At 46.5% G+C, this 16005-nt stretch overlaps 1 protein-coding gene across 2 annotated transcripts in view; it reads right to left on the reverse strand.

The window, feature by feature from the left end:
- The window catches only part of LOC144805992 (uncharacterized), a 308819-nt gene that overhangs the window by 114007 nt on the left and 178807 nt on the right, over window positions 1-16005 (reverse strand). Inside the window, exon 6 of one of the 2 annotated variants that reach the window (XR_013605657.1) lies at window positions 6840-7286. The exons of the other annotated variant lie outside the window; for it this stretch is intronic. The gene's annotated coding sequence lies outside the window, so the exon portion shown is untranslated. Of the gene's footprint in view, window positions 1-6839; window positions 7287-16005 lie in introns of those variants that run through there. 2 annotated transcript variants of the gene reach the window in all.

The raw sequence follows: 16005 nt of genomic DNA on the forward strand, positions 1-16005 counted from the left end.
TAAGAGGCACATCACAAGTAGTGGGTGCAAATTGTATGCTGAATTTGTATGACCTACCTGTAGTTTTGTGATCCGACATTGTTCTTGTGGGTCACATATAATTAGCATTCACAGTTTGCGACTGCTTGTGCTTGGCTGCGAACACAGAGACAGTAACCTACAAGGAACAGAACAGCAGATCCATCTGTGCATTCTCAAAAAAATGTTTCCCATTTCGAAAGACATTGGGGAGAGAGCCCGTGGTTCCCTAGACCATTGCCTACTCACTCCGACACCGCTTGACACAGTGACTAAAGTAGAAGCTGTCCAGTGAGTAGAGGTACCTCTTTGCTAATGGATTACCTCCTCTTTTAAAGTGACATTAACTTCTCAACGATTTGTGGCACAAACCATTTATACATTTCATTGCTTATCATACCCTCTTCTAATTGCAATTTCCAATGAATTTCGAAAGGGGGTTATTACATAATAAATAGATGCTGTTGCAAACCCTCTGATTTTGCAAACCGCAGGGCTTGTGACCACAAAAGAATTTAGTACATCTGGTCATTTGTTCCCACTCTTCCCTCTGCACCCTATGAAAGTGTTCTCCTTGATCATTAGAAGAGTCTAGAAGCATGGCAAAGGTTGAAGGCAGTGTGCTGAAGATGGGCACTAAGGTGATGCCTCAACCTTTAAATCTCAGTTGCCCAACTGGGGGCTACATGGTTTATTGTTTAAACTCATGACTCCCATTAAACCTAACAACCTTGTCAAGAGCACCCAAAGAAACATGCAAAAATTCTCGAAACACACTGTGCCAGCAGAGCTCCAATTATTTGTGACACAATAATGTATCCTGAAAATGGCCTAAACTGCTCACTTACCTAATCTACATTTTTGTCAGAGATAGTAGGTGGCTGTTGTATTGTTTACACAACATTGTTTTACATGATGATGGGAAAGAGTAAAGATCTGCACAATGTATTGCACAAACTATTGGAGCTAAGCTTGAACAAGTTCAAAAAAGAGAACTTAAGTGAGATGGTATGAGATGACATACTCCAACTATACAATCCTTTAACAAGTGACCCTTGGAGTGTAGATTTTGGTAGATTCAAATATGATTCACCTTTAATGCATGTACTAGCTGAGTACGTACGTAAAGTCCATTTGAGCATATAGTTTTCATTGTTCTGTCACCTGAGGACCTGAACTGAAAGTTTATAAACACACCACACCCTTCCCACTTGATGTAACACTCTTTGTCTTTGATGTGATACTTTTTATTGTATTTTACCATGAGGTTTGAATTTAAAATGCTGAATAAAATTTTGAATGAGTACTTTGGTGCAATAGGGATATGCTAAGGTGTTTTATTTTTAATACCCCCATTAGCTCATCCCTACTGCTTTGACATCTTTGCTGTAGTATACCAAAACGTTGACACTAGCGCAACTTCACTAATCGCGACCTAAGATCTTATTGTTTGCTTCAAACCTTCTTCCATATACTATACAGTGGAAAACAAAATCCCAAACGATAATGTAAACATTTCTGCAGATGAAAGAAAATTGGTAGACTATGTAGTTCGCTTTAAGTCTGGAACTGTCACTCTATACTCACATCGCAAATACACTTTTAAAAAAAGAATTTGGAAGTTGAAGACAATCCCTGTGAAAAAGGCACATGTTTGCATTATTTAGGCTTGGTTAAAAGTTACAGGAAGTCACTTTTTTCACTGGAACATATCTTATTACATACTGAAGTTCCAGAATGTGTCTTTAGTGACTTTACGTGAAGTCATATATATATGCTCAGAGGAGGAAGAGCTGTTGAACACTTGGGCTGGTGACATTACACCTGTCTGGAGGCTTCAAGAAGAAAATGATGAAAGGAGAGTTGAGGTGGCCACTGTTGATAATACTGTATAGAGCAGGGTATCCAGCATAGACTCAGGAGCGTTGGATCCAAACAAATTGACGCGATATCCAAATAAACTATTATAAAGTAATTTACATGGTAGTTATCTTGAAAGCCTTATGTGGCTCCAACCTTCTTGACTATTCTATCAAGCAAAGCAACCGAGATTAATGTTAGACAAAATAGGGTAGATGACGTTTCACTCAATAAATGTAAGGCACAATGTACCACTGGGTCCTAAAAAGTCATTAAAAGAAAAGTCAAGTTAGAAATCAATTGTCAGGAGGGTAGACTTCCTGCCAGCCTACCTCTTACCCTATTTGTTCTTAACTAATCCTTACACTCAACTTATTTTCACTCCTTATTTTCATGATATAACCTTCCACAATTTATTGGTCGTGATTTATTGTGATGTGCGGTGAAGTATCAGCACCAGTGTTGATGCAAAGGAATCGTGTGGGAGGTGGCACCGAAACTGAAGTCGGCACCAGACATATGATTGCAATTTTGGAGCTAGAGAGACAAGAAGAAGTAACCAGGAGATAAGGAACACATTAGTAGGCAGACCTAGGTGTGTGACACTCACATCACGCAGTGGAGGGCTTCCTGTGATGTCTCTCACCTCCTAGGAACTGGAGGACCATGCAAGGTTCTGCTGATCTCAGATGCTGAGCACGTCGAGATGTCACAGTCGCAACACCATAGTCCAAAATGTGAAGTATTACATTTTACTTGTCTGTTAAAGTACTTTTCTTAACTAAACTAAATCACTAGGCTGGACAATCTATTATTGCGATACCAGGTGATTTTTGTGTTCTAAACTTATGCATCCAGTGCTACCTCCCTATGAAGCTTGTGACTGCATGCCATCACTACTACTGAGTGTGAAGACATGGCACCCATGTCTGGGCATACCAATGCCACTTAGTGCAGTATTTTAAACACACACAAGATGTTGGGATGCTCCCTCAGTTTGGACCCAGCCATATGCCAGCAGGGTCAAGACTGATTGGCATATGGCTGGGTCCAAACTGAGGGGGCAAGGTGAGCAAAAGAACAATGGATTGGCGTGCTACCCCGAGTGATTTCCAATGGTTAGACTAATTACAAGCAGCCTCCCAACATCTTTTGTGTGTTTCATATACTGCACTAAGTGGCAGTGGTATGCCTAGACATGGGTCCCATGCTCAATGTGCCACAGGAACCATGCTAAACCCAGCTGATTAGCCCATAACTAAGGCGAAAGAGGTCCACTGGCAAACACTCGGGGTAGCACGCCAATCCATTGTTCTTTTGCTCACCATGCCCCCTCAATTGGACCCAGCCACATGCCAATCAGTCTTGATCCTGCTCTTCAAGCGAACAGTTCAGCCTGAACTGCCAAGCCAGGTCCTCCCTGAACTGGAACATAAGCACCCCAGGAACGATTTCGCCCTAGTTATGTGTTCATCAGCCGGGTACAGCTTGGTTCCAGTGATGCAGTGAGCATAGGACCACGTCTGGGCATACCCATGCCACTTAGGGCGGTACATGAATCACATAGAAGGTGATGGGAGGCTGCTTGCAATAAGTCTAACCACTGGCAATCACTCGGCTTAGCTCTCCAATCCATTGTTCCTCTGCTCATCATGTCACCTCAGTTTGTACCCAGCCATATGCAAATCAGTCTTGACCTTGCTCCTCGTGGGAACAGTCTGGGGAAAAAATAAAAAATGAAAAATTCTCTAAAGGCTCCCAAAATAATTCTCAAGGTAGTAATGGTAACCAGTCCAGTCTGACTCAAAGAAGAAGTGTTGTTTTGATAATCAAGCATGGATGTTTGTACCCCACGTGCTACAAGTACGGTCACTTCAAGGGTGACTCCAAATGTCCCAACAGGGCACAGCCCTCCACTCAGGGAGGATATAGTCCCAGTTAGCTGTGGGGAACAGATAGAGGTAACCCGAGTTCTCTGGGGGATAAAGAGATGGTGCCAAGTACCTATTTGGGCCAAGTACAGGCAGTGGGCCACCATCAATGGGAAACAGGGGTGGCTCTGAGAGACAAAGGAGCCAGCATGACTTCTGTGAAGAGTCAGCTGGTGTCCTCAGAGCAGGTCCTCCCTAACACATTCCACCAAGTCATAGTTGCTGACAATCGGAGAGCCATCTACTGGTGTCTTTGGTTCCCCTTGAGTGGGGGGTGGAGTTATCTCAGGTTCTCTGAAAGTTGCTATGAGCCCTGCTGTTAGACCTGGCACCTTGGCGTGAGTCTTCCTTCCACTTTTTGCTGATGTGCCTCAGATGTTTTGCTGGTGTTAGCTGCTCAGGGCACTGCGCCACGGCCAATCCGTGCCGCAGTGCAAGTGCTCCCAATGTAAAGTGTACCTGTGATTGATTACCATGATTGGCTCATTTGACTTACTGTTAGTCCCCAGTAAAGTGCACCAGGAGTGCCAGGGCTTGTAAGGGCAAATACTGCTGGTGGGCACGCAACGCTGATTGCGCCGAAGAACCGGGGATTTACCCAGCGGCGTCAGGGATACGCCTAAGATCTTCGAGTTCACCTGTCTTGGTATTCAAAGACACGGAATACTTCTGGATGGCGTCAGAGACCAAGTTTATTAGCTGCAGCTAGTAACAGTGATCCTAGAAATACATCACGGTGTAAATTCTCAGGAGACTGCTCATTTTACTAAGGCGAGACGTCTCCTTTTATACCCAATATTCACATTATAAATGTACACCCACTGCACAAAATTCTAGCCAATAAGATACTTTTTCAAACAAAGTATCACATAGCAAAAACTCAATTTACAGTATCCCAACCCAAAAGTTAATTATTAGGAATGTCCCAAATTCAATCTCCACAAGCCGGACAAACCTATAATTGAAAGCATAACCCATGTAATGAAGAAACATTAAAAAAAGAAACAGTAACAGATGCTGAACAAGATAAAGCATGTGCAAGGAAACAAAAAAGTTAACGATGTCCTGAACATTGATTGGCAATCTCAGACAAAGATCGATCAGGGAAATTGGATTTGCGAGGTCAGTTTCAGGTGAAGAGGTCAGTTTCTTACAGTTCATTTCAGAGTCAAAAAGAAACCTAGTTAATGTATACATGAACTAAGAAGGCCAGGCCACTTCATTCACCAGGTTACCTTTACAGGCCTACGTGAGGGCAACACAAAATGGTGGCACAGAACAAAATGGAGTCAGATTCGAGAATTACAGAACCTCAGACCCCCCTTTTGCCATTACATAGGCAATAACCTAAGACTCATGTTAATCTGAATCTAGGTCTATATCAATATTCATTAGGTCATCAAAGTGTTGCCGTAGCATCATTTTATTATTCTCTACTTCTCTCGGGACAGATCTCCGAACACACATAGTCGCACAAAGACTACAAATGGCGGGACCACACTGGATGCAAAGACAACAAGAGAAAAGGATGACTAAAACCATACCAAGGAATGTCGGAATCTTCCATCCCCACTTAGACAGCAGTCCTCAAAACCATCCCGTCAATGACCAGTCTCCTTCGTCTACATGGATAGACCCAGAGATCTTATGCAACCTAGAGAAGGCTTGGTATACTGTAGGGGCATTATCTGGTATGTAAACACAGCAACTGGATCCAATCAATTTACATACTCCTCCTCGATCTGCAAGTATGATGTCTAGAACCATACGATTCTGCAAAGTCATAAGGCGGTCCGCTTGAAGCTCAGCTGTAACATTACTATGAGCACCTGCTGTCTCAATAATAGTAGCTTCAACAACGCGGACAAGCTTTCGAATATGCCTACTATTGATCATAGAACCCCAAAAGGGCAGGAAGCCCTTGAAGAAATCTCCTACTTTGTGTGCTGCAGTATCTTCCTTATTGAAGACACCTCTACCATACCTCTACCTCTACTATATCTATGTTCTATGATAGTCTGAAGCAGTAGTGTATGTAGGGGGAAGCAAAAATGTCACATAACATGTTCCTGAAAAATCAGGTGGCAACCATGTGTAGGCTTTGTCATGACAAACAAAATACCAGTACCTTGCAAACAAAAATGGCCTCGGTGGGGTACAATCCAAATAGGGGGACACCTTTTTTGTCTCTCCTTCTCTGTCAAGCTGGTACTATATCCAGTCAGGTTCCAACCAACATAAGCCTGCACCTCATCCTTAGGGATAGCATTATATGCATCAATATTTCATATCATAGCTACTATTCCCCTTATCAAGGCACTATTGCTGGAGTTATTTTTAAGAGAACGTAAGGGGCGTACCTCATTTGCATAGATAAACATGGTCTGTAAAGCCCACACAGACCCATTAAAAGAAAAACGCAAAAACAAATATGGCATACCTTTATCTGTCGTATGAGGCATAAGACCACAAACCCAACAATTAGTGGTATTTACTACTAACTGATGCTGATGCAACAACTGTATGAACGAGTTGTTCACAAATTCTGATCTCCTTGTTTGTTCATGTTCAGGCAACATATAAAACTGATGCAAAGAAACAGTAGTGAAAGAAAGCATAGGTTGGGAGGTGGGTGCAGAGGTCTGTTGTGTAACATAGACAATCCAACCCACACAAGCTAATGTGATACTTAAAAACATCAAAAAGCACAATATTATAAAACATTTGCTATATATCAATGGACAAAACCTTGTCTTAAGATCTATTCTCTCAACATTTCTTTCAGTTACAACAGACCCCATCCTCTAACGTGCTGCTCGCGGCAATTTTCCTTCTTCACTCAAGTGTGCGTCCAGGCGTCCTAGACGTCCCTACAACCGCAGATCTTTCGTCAATACGCGGGCCACCCCTTAAGTCTTATACCGCGACCCTGCAGCTGAACCCAGATGGTGGTTCAAAAAAGAAAAAGAAAAATAGTCTCTTGTCTGAAAGAGTGTAATTCACAAAAAAATTCACATTTTATTTGTCCTTTTTAGACCTTAAGTTGTATTGTTCTTTACCAGGCACAGTTTGATCCTGAAGGAGTGTCTCTGGATGCGTAGTATCCAATCTCAAACACGGCGGCACAGCTTCCTGCAAGACTTCATTATCCGCACGTTCTGACTGAGTCCATTCCAGATGTGCATCGCTAAAAGGTACAAATCTTGGAACCCTTTCACTCTTGGAATCGGCAACACCTTCCCGGACCCACTTATCGTACGGTAAGGGCAAAGGTATCTTCTTGCAATGGGTACCATGTACCCAGTTTTTCTTGCCGAACACCTTAATAGCAGTCCGAGTTGATAACAGGACTTGGTATTGGCCGGTCCATCTTGGTTCCAAGTTCTTTGACCTCTGGAAATTCCTGGTTAGAATCCAGTCGCCAGGTTGAATCGTGTGGCCTGCGTCTACAGAAACTGAAGGCAAAGTGTCATGGACCTGTTGGTGAAGAACACGCAATTTAGCAGTCAAATCATGTAAGTAGTTAACCAACATAGGGTACTCGATATCACTGTACTTCTTAGGCCTCGGCACACCCCAGACATTCGCCGGGCGTCCAAAACAATCTCGTATGGGCTAAGTCCCACACGAGAATGTACTGTCGTTCTCGTGGACAAAAGTGCCAATGGTAAGGCATCGGACCATGTAAGACCAGAGCTCGCTTGCACCTTGGCCAACTTCAGCTTCAGAGTGCCATTATAGCACTCGACCAGGCCTGCTGACTGGGGGTGATTTGCAGTGTGAAATTTCTGTTTAATACCCAGACCCGCACATACTTTCTTCATAATCTGACCCATAAATTCACTTCCATTATCACTAGATACCATCCTCGGCAAGCCATATCTGGGAAAAAATTCTTTGAGCAAAACCTTGGCTGTAGACAAGGCAGTATTATCCTTTTGGCGGTAGGCCTCTATCCATCTGGAAAAGGCACAAACAACCACAAGGACATACTTCAAGTTATTGCATCTTTCCATATGAATGTAGTCTATCTGCAGCACCTCGAACGGATACGTTGGAGGAGCAAAATGACCCGCTGGAGTTGGGGTTCCCTTTCCAGGAATATGCATCAAGCAAATCATGCAGTGTTTAACCAAATTCTCAGCACACTTAGGAATTCCACCATTCTGCCATACCGGAGCCAACAACTTACATATCCCTTTTGAACTAATGTGAGCCAGCCCATGAGCCATGGTAACCAGCGGGAGCACATATGCATCCGGCAACAACCATCGCAGGTGCTCTGACAACTCAACCCAACAGCCTGTTGAATCCAACATTCCCGTACTCTTTCTCCACATACTCAATTCTTTCTCAGTAGCTTCTGCCTGAATCATCTTCACACTTTCTGTAGTATCTTCACCCATTCCTCCTTCCACAACCCATCTGGCAGGACCTGCTACATACATCCGACTCGTCACATCTTTCGCCGTTTCTCTCGCTACTTCATCTGCAAACGCATTCCCTTGACCCACATCACCCGTAACCTTCTTATGCGCACTACACTTTACTATCGCAATTTGGGTCGGCAAAGTAAGTGATTCAAGAAGTTCACTCACTAATTGTCCATGCTGAATTTTCGTACCATGGGAAGTAAGAAATCCTCTTTCTTTCCACAAACAACCAAAACTGTGAGCCACTCCAAATGCATATTGGCTATCAGTAAAAACATTCACTCTCTTTCCTTTTGACAACACACACGCTCTAGTCAATGCTATCAACTCTGCTGCCTGTGCTGAATTCTGTGCAATACGTGCTGTTTCAACAATCGTGTGCAAAGTTGTGACAGCATATGCTGCAGTCGTCTCTCCATTCGGAAGCTTAAAGCACGAACCATCTACCCATAGGGTACCATCAGGATTCGAAAGAGGAGTATCTTTCAGATCAACTCTACCCTTCGTTTCCTCCTCTGTCCGGAGAAAACAGTCATGCTGTTTCTGAGCATCTGTCTCTACAAAAATTGGCAACAATGTAGCTGGATTCAATGTGTTTCACCGCTTGATGTGCACATGGCAAGCGTCAACTCATAACCTGAAAAACGTGCACTGGTAAGATGTTGAGTCTTTGTTCAATTCAATAGGGTATCCACTGCATGTGGGACCATCACAATCAATGTATTATCCAACACCAAACCAGCAGGCTGTTGGATAGAAACAGCCGCTGCCGCTGTAGCTCTTAGACAACTAGGCAATGCCCTAGCTACCGGATCTAAAGTGGCTGAAAAATACGCACATGGGCGCTGCTTGTCTCCAAATTGTTGCGTCAATAACGCACAACCTTCTCTCTCTTGTACATAAAGTATAAAGGGTTTACTATAGTCGGGGGTACCCAACACCGGAGCAGAACACAATGCATCACGCAATTCAGAAAAACTCTTCTGACATTCGTCAGACCAAGGAAGAGGGTGTGGTGTGTCCTTAAGAGGAAGTGCCAACAAAGGTTTCGCTAGCAAAGAAAAATTCGGAATCCACTGTCTACAATACGAGGTGATACCTAAGAAGGCACGCACCTCTCTCTGTGTGCATGGCACAGTCATTTGGGCAATCGCTTGAATACGCTCTTGGGTCAATCATCTTCCCTCCTTCGACAAGAGATGACCTAAGTAGGTCACTTCTTGCCGGCAATATTGCAACTTCGAAGGTGACACTTTATGATGAAGGTCAGACAGGTGTCGCAACAAAGAAAGAGTAACTTCTTTACAAATCTCTTCATCATCAGCAGCAACCAACAGATCATCAACATACTGGATAAGAGTAGCACCAGAAGGCATTGCAAAAGTATCAAGCTGAGTTTTCAAAGCCTGACTATAAATGGAGGGACTCTGACAATAACCTTGAGGAGCGCGTTTAAACCGGAAACTGCGGCCTCCTAAAGAGAAGCCAAAAATATCCCTACTTTCCTCAGCAATCGGAATACTGAAGAAAGCGTTCTTCAGATCAATAACAGAAAAACAAGCAGCTGAGGCAGGGATCATAGTCAATAAAGCAGTAATGTCTGGAACAACAGGAAACTGTGGCACAACAATCACAAACCGATACAGAGGTGGCTGAGAAGAGTCAGTACGCTTAAGGACAGGCAGAACAGGACTATTACACACATTACCTCTCGTTTCTACAACCACACCTTTCTCAACCAAATCATAGATAATCGCTAAAAGAGCTCTTTCGCCATCACTGGAAATTTTGTACTGAGGAATGCGAGGTAATTTAGCATTCGACTTAAGGGTAACAACGTAAGGTGGAATCTGCAAGAGACCAACATCATTAGTACCTGTAGCCCAAAGTGTATCAGGGAGAGAACGCAGTTCCAGTGGAAGGTGATCCTTAGACTGATACATCGGGGAAATCACTTTCTTACCCACTGTAAGATGTACTCCCAAAGGAGAACAATGTAATGTCGCATGCAATCTTTTCAATAAGTCCAAACCCAACAAATTCTCGCCACAGCCAGTCGTTAGAATAAGGGGAGCCTCCAATTCACAAGGACCAATAGAAAGGGGCAAAGGACAAGAATCCGGGTTACGAACTGGGGCGCCAGAAAATCCTACCGAAACATTAGTCAAGCCAGACAAGGGTGCGCCAGGGAGTTTAGAGTGCATGATAGAACTCTTTGCTGCACCAGTATCTAAAAGAAAAGTTCTGCCACACCTGATGTAATTACTTCAACATAAGGTCCACTCTGGTCTACTGGAACTGACTCTACTCCCTCCCTTTGTCCATGGCTGTCCTAACTATCATTAAAACCAGCACTCTCACTTCCAACATAATAATCATCAGTGTAGTACTGAGCGGACTGAACGGTCGGAACATTCTGTTGGTCAAAATAATTTATAGAACTCTGAGGGGGAAAGGAACGTTCATTCTGGGGAAACGTACCACGTCCCCTACCCCTAGGTACTTGTTGGAAACCTTGAACTAGTCAGAACAAAAAGGATACACTGTTCCCCCTAGGTTGGAGAGACGGACTACTGCACTATCTTCTCACGCCTACACTTCACCTAAAACCCTCATACCCACATGCACCAACTGGCAGGAACAAAAGATCTCTCTTACAGTTCATTTCAGAGTCAAAAGGAACCTAGTTAATGTATACATGAACTAAGAAGGCCAGGCCACTTCGTTCGCCAGGTTACCGTTACAGGCCTACGTGAGGGCAACACAAAATAGTGGCACAGTACAAAATGGAGTCAGACTCGAGAATTGCAGAACCTCAGCGCCACCCACAGAAGCAGCCTTTTAAAATATGTCTAGGGTCTGCCCGCGTGCAGTCTGGTACGGTCATGCTGGCTGGGCAAGTGCACACACTTGCCAGCCCCTAAACCTTCCCTTTACTTCATGTGAGTCACCCCTATGGTAGGCCCAAGGGCAGGGTGCATTGTAAGCATAAGGTAGGACAAGCCCTGATGTGTGTGGCATGTCCTAATAGTGAATTACAGCCATTTTCGTTTTTTCACTATTGTAAGGGTACCTGTTCTCATAGGCCAGAATGGGCTGCTGGAATTATTACACTCTATAATCCCAGCAAGCTCAGGGAACATGGTAGAAAGTTAAGTTTAGTATGCCTGAACTCAGAATAATCAAATACTTCTTTTAGTAAAGTTTATTTTAATATCCAGTGTTAGCAAATGCTAATTTTAGAAAGTTAGTATTTGCTTACCTAGCCATTTCAGCCCGCCTCTGCTCTTACGCGTATCTGCTGTCTGGTTTCTGTGAGTGACAGGGCTGGGGATGACAGGTGGTGAATAGAGAGATTACACTAGGATGGGTGGTGGGAGTGCCCCTTGACTCTGAATAGGGCTGTGCTCTGCCACCACAATGCTGGCTCCGCCCCCTGGGCAGCGACTAATGACTCTGCCCTGCACCTGGTCCAGGAAGAGGGAAGACTGTCAACAGAGTGCTCCTAGCTGTACTTGTCCCCACAATGCTGGCTCCAACTCCTGCGGAGCGTCTGATGTGCCTGCCCTGCTCACTGAAGAGAAAGACCAGAGTTTGCAAAACAAAGTGCTCAGGGACTGAAAGGAACTATGCAAAGGCCCCCCATGCCTGCCAAGACAAAAGAAATACTGTATAAAAGAAGGAGCCCTGGTCCCAAGAAACTAGATCCTGCCTGTGAACCAAGACGACCCCTCTGCCCGAGGAGATGGAACCAAGGAAGCTGAAGGAGAAAGACTGTCCCTATCCTGGGGGACTGGCCTGCAGTGGGAACCTTGCTGCCAAAGGAGAGGAAGACATCATGAAAGACTTTGCTTTTATTCTGCTACAAAAACTTGTGCTTCACATCTCATCTCCAAGGGCCTGGAAGAGAGCTGGCCCCCTGACCTGAGTCCCAGGAACATTGGACTCTGCCTGCCTGCTAAAGCCGTGAAGAAATTGCTTGGCTCTCCCCCTGCCGCTGGAGCCGCTACAAGTGCGTCCTGTGTCCCTGAACCTCTGCGAAGCCGTCCTGTGCCTGCCCGCCCCATGGGACCCGCTCTGCCTTGAGCCGTCCTCGCACCGTGTCGCTGGGCTGCCCACACCCGCTTCGCCCTCCTGTTAAGGACCCCCGCACTGCCTGCCGCATCCCCACGGGGGGGGAGATCCTGAATGACAGCGCAGTAGCACCGGAGACGCTTCGTGCATTGAAGCGCACCATCTCCTGTGCGCCACGCTTCACGAAGAAGAGGCATTTCCCCGCTTGCACCGGCTGCCCCTGGAGCGTTCGTGGCGTACGCCAGAAGCGTACGCAATCGCACCAGCCTTTTGTTGTGAGCCCCCCTACGAGACGTACCATCTTGCCTTGTGGCCGTACGCCTCGCATCTGCCTGCATCTCTGAGAGCTACGAGACGTACCGCCTTGCCTTGTGGCCGTACGCCTCGCACCTGCCTGCCCAGGACGTCCCGCACTCCGTGTGCACCAAGGGCCTCACATACGCCGAGTACGCTGGAGTACGCTGGAGGCGTACTAGAAACACTGCATTGCCCCCCTGTGATCCTGCGAGCCGTACCAGCATGTTGTTACCAGCCGGGTACGACTCGCACTGCGCCTGGAAGGGCGGGAGGTTCGCGCCGTACGCCTGAAGCGTACCCTTCTGCCCCGTATGCCTGAAGCGTACCATTTGCCCGCACCTTGTCCCTGAGGCCGCGCAGCACCCGAGAGCCGCACTGTACATGTACCTGTGTACAGGCCGACCCGTGCCGCTGCCGCCTCTGGGGGAACCTTCCTGTACTCAAGGACGTCTGCCACAAGCCGGACGGGCCCTGAGATCACCGCGTCCCGAGTACACCTCGCACCCCGCGTGGGAAAGAGCATCAGCAGGTACTGTGTACGCCCCCGGACGGAACAGTCCGGTAAGCATTTAACTGAAGGCCAGAATTGTGCGGTTACCCCCTCGGGTCACCCTAAAGCCACAAACTGCACATTTGGGGGAATCTGGAGTATCTTTAAGGAAGGCCTCATTTTTACATCACTGTAGTATTTTATAAGAAAGCCTCATTTTTGTGCATTAGTGAAACGTTATAAGCAAGCCTCGTTTTTCATCAAGAAAGACTTGTGTGAAATGTTCTTCCTAATTACAGACACTTACAACAAGAAAGCCTATATCCTCAAATCCAAAGTATTGTGTGCATCCCAAAGTGAATGTTATTTATGGTCTTGTGATAATCCTGCACTCTACTATTTTTATATAAAGTACCAGTATATTCATACAAATTACAGCCTGGTGTCCATTTGTGGGAGGTCATTATTCTTACTGTATGTGATCATAAATGCTTAACTAACTTAGCGCTCCTGAGATTAGCTTGGACTGCTCGTGCCACGCAACCTAGAGGGTGAGCAGGGGTTATTCTTAAGGGGTGATTCCCTTGCCCTGACTAGAGGAGAGGGTCCCTGTTTGTCATAAGTGCATACCTGTGCCAACCAGAGACCCCCGAATCTAACATTGGACGCAGCGGAAGGGATTTTCGAATTTGCATTTATGGTTTATGTCCAGTAAATTATTGATCATCCTTTTCAGACGCGGTCGCTCCGCACACTGCTCCCGGCCCTGCCTTGACCGCCTGGTATCGTAGCGCTTACAGCCTGACTGCAACCCGCTACCTCGCCTTGCACACACAAGCGCCTCTGCAATATTAACTTATCCGATTGATACCGCAGCGCTAGATTGCCTGATTGTTGCCTAATTTATTTAGCTTGGCTGAACACATCGTAGCGTTAGATTACCTGATTGTTGCCTAATTAATCTGCTCTGTTGAACATATCGTACCGCTAGATTGCCTGATTGGTGCCTAATCAAATTGCTTTGCCGAACATATCGTAGCGCTAGATTGCCAAAGTGCGCTTTTACAGTTGTGCTGTGCTGCCTGCTGTTTTCTTCTGTGTCTGATTGTTAATATTGCTTTGCGTTGTTTCTGTTTGTGCCCCAGTCCTTTCCGCTTTGGCTCGCTGCCCTTTTGTTGTTATTGTTGTGCCCCCCTGACCGGATTTCCGCCCGCACCCGCCTCCCAGCTGCCCCTCCCTCGCCCCTCCCCCCTCCACCATCCACTTATGACAGACGCATCTGCGCGCAGCGGTCACGTGCAGCGGTCACGCGCAGCGGTCGTGCCCTATGCGCGCCAAAGGTGCGCCAAAGGTAAGCCCGTCTACGCCCATCCGCGCCTGGACCGCACCCAGCACCAGACCCCCTGGCCCTCGCAATACCCACTCCACCCGCATAACGTATGACGCCGTTACCCTCTTTGCCCTTAACCCCGGACGCACTCCTCAATGCTGCGAAGCTGCCGCAGGGCACACCCATGGACCATTTGCCTGCCACTCCTGCAAGTTCACCTGCATCAGAACCCACGCCAATCCCACTTCCCCCCAAACACAGCTCCGACTCTAACCACCTGAAGTGCATCCTGCTGAACACCCGCTCGATCCACAGACACGCCCCTGAACTCTGGAACCTACTCGACACATCATCACCGGACGTCGCCTTCCTCACAGAAACCTGGATTAACGCCTCATCAGCACCCGACATCGCTATAGCCATCCCGGACGCCTACAAGATCATCCGAAAAGACCGCACCAACCAAACAGGAGGAGGCATCGCCATCGTCCATAAGAACACCATCCGAATCACGACCAGCTCCGACGATAACCTCGCGACACCTTCACTTCCAAATCCACACCGACCCCAGGACCACAGTTAAAGGCACCCTCATCTACAGACCACCAGGAACCCGCACACAATTCAACGAAGACATCACTGACTTCATTAGCCTCACCTCCGAGAACTACATTCTACTGGGAGACCTCAACTTCCACCTGGAAAAGAAAAACGACTGTAACACCACCACCCTTCTGGACAACCTGGCCAACCTCGGACTCAAACAACTTGTCGACACCCCCACCCACCTAGCCGGACACACGCTCGACCCCATCTTCACCTCCAGCAAACACATCTCCTTCGACCACACCACAGCTCTCCATTGGACGGACTACAGCTGCGTTCACTTCAGCTACAAAAAGACCACGACCCACAACCCCCCACAACCTATTCCTCGAAGAAATTGGAACAAAATCACCACCGATCAACTCTTCACATCGCTTAACCAAAACCCTCCTGCCACATCATCGGACCCAAACCAAGCTGTCACCAAACTCACACAATGGATCACTCACAGCGCTGACGAATTAGCACCCCTGAAAAACCACCAGATCAAACAAGGTAGCAAAAAGGCCCCCTGGTTCAACGATGACCTTAAGAAATCCAAAAAGTTATGTCGTACCCTCGAGAAAACCTGGAGAAAAAACCCAACCAACGAAAATCTGGCCACCTTCAAGGACGCCACCCGCAAACACCACCAATTGATCCGTTCCACCAAGAAATCAGCATTCAAAGATCGACTCGACAACAACGCCCACAACAGCAAGGAACTATTCAACATCGTCAAAGAATTCACCAACCCCACCGCCGGCACCAACGACATCACTCCCTCCCAAGAACTCTGCAACTCTCTTTCCTCTTTCTTCCACAACAAAATCGCCGACATACATAACAGCTTTGAAAACCAGTCCGAAGAACAGTCCACTCCACACACCGCCGAACCAAAACAGCACTCTCACAACCTTTACGCCTGGAACCCAATCACCACTGAAAACACCATCCGCCTGATGAACTCCATCCACTCAGGTTCTC

This window comes from Lissotriton helveticus, chromosome 1_2 (genome assembly GCF_964261635.1).
Source record: "Lissotriton helveticus chromosome 1_2, aLisHel1.1, whole genome shotgun sequence".
NCBI lineage: Eukaryota > Metazoa > Chordata > Amphibia > Caudata > Salamandridae > Lissotriton > Lissotriton helveticus.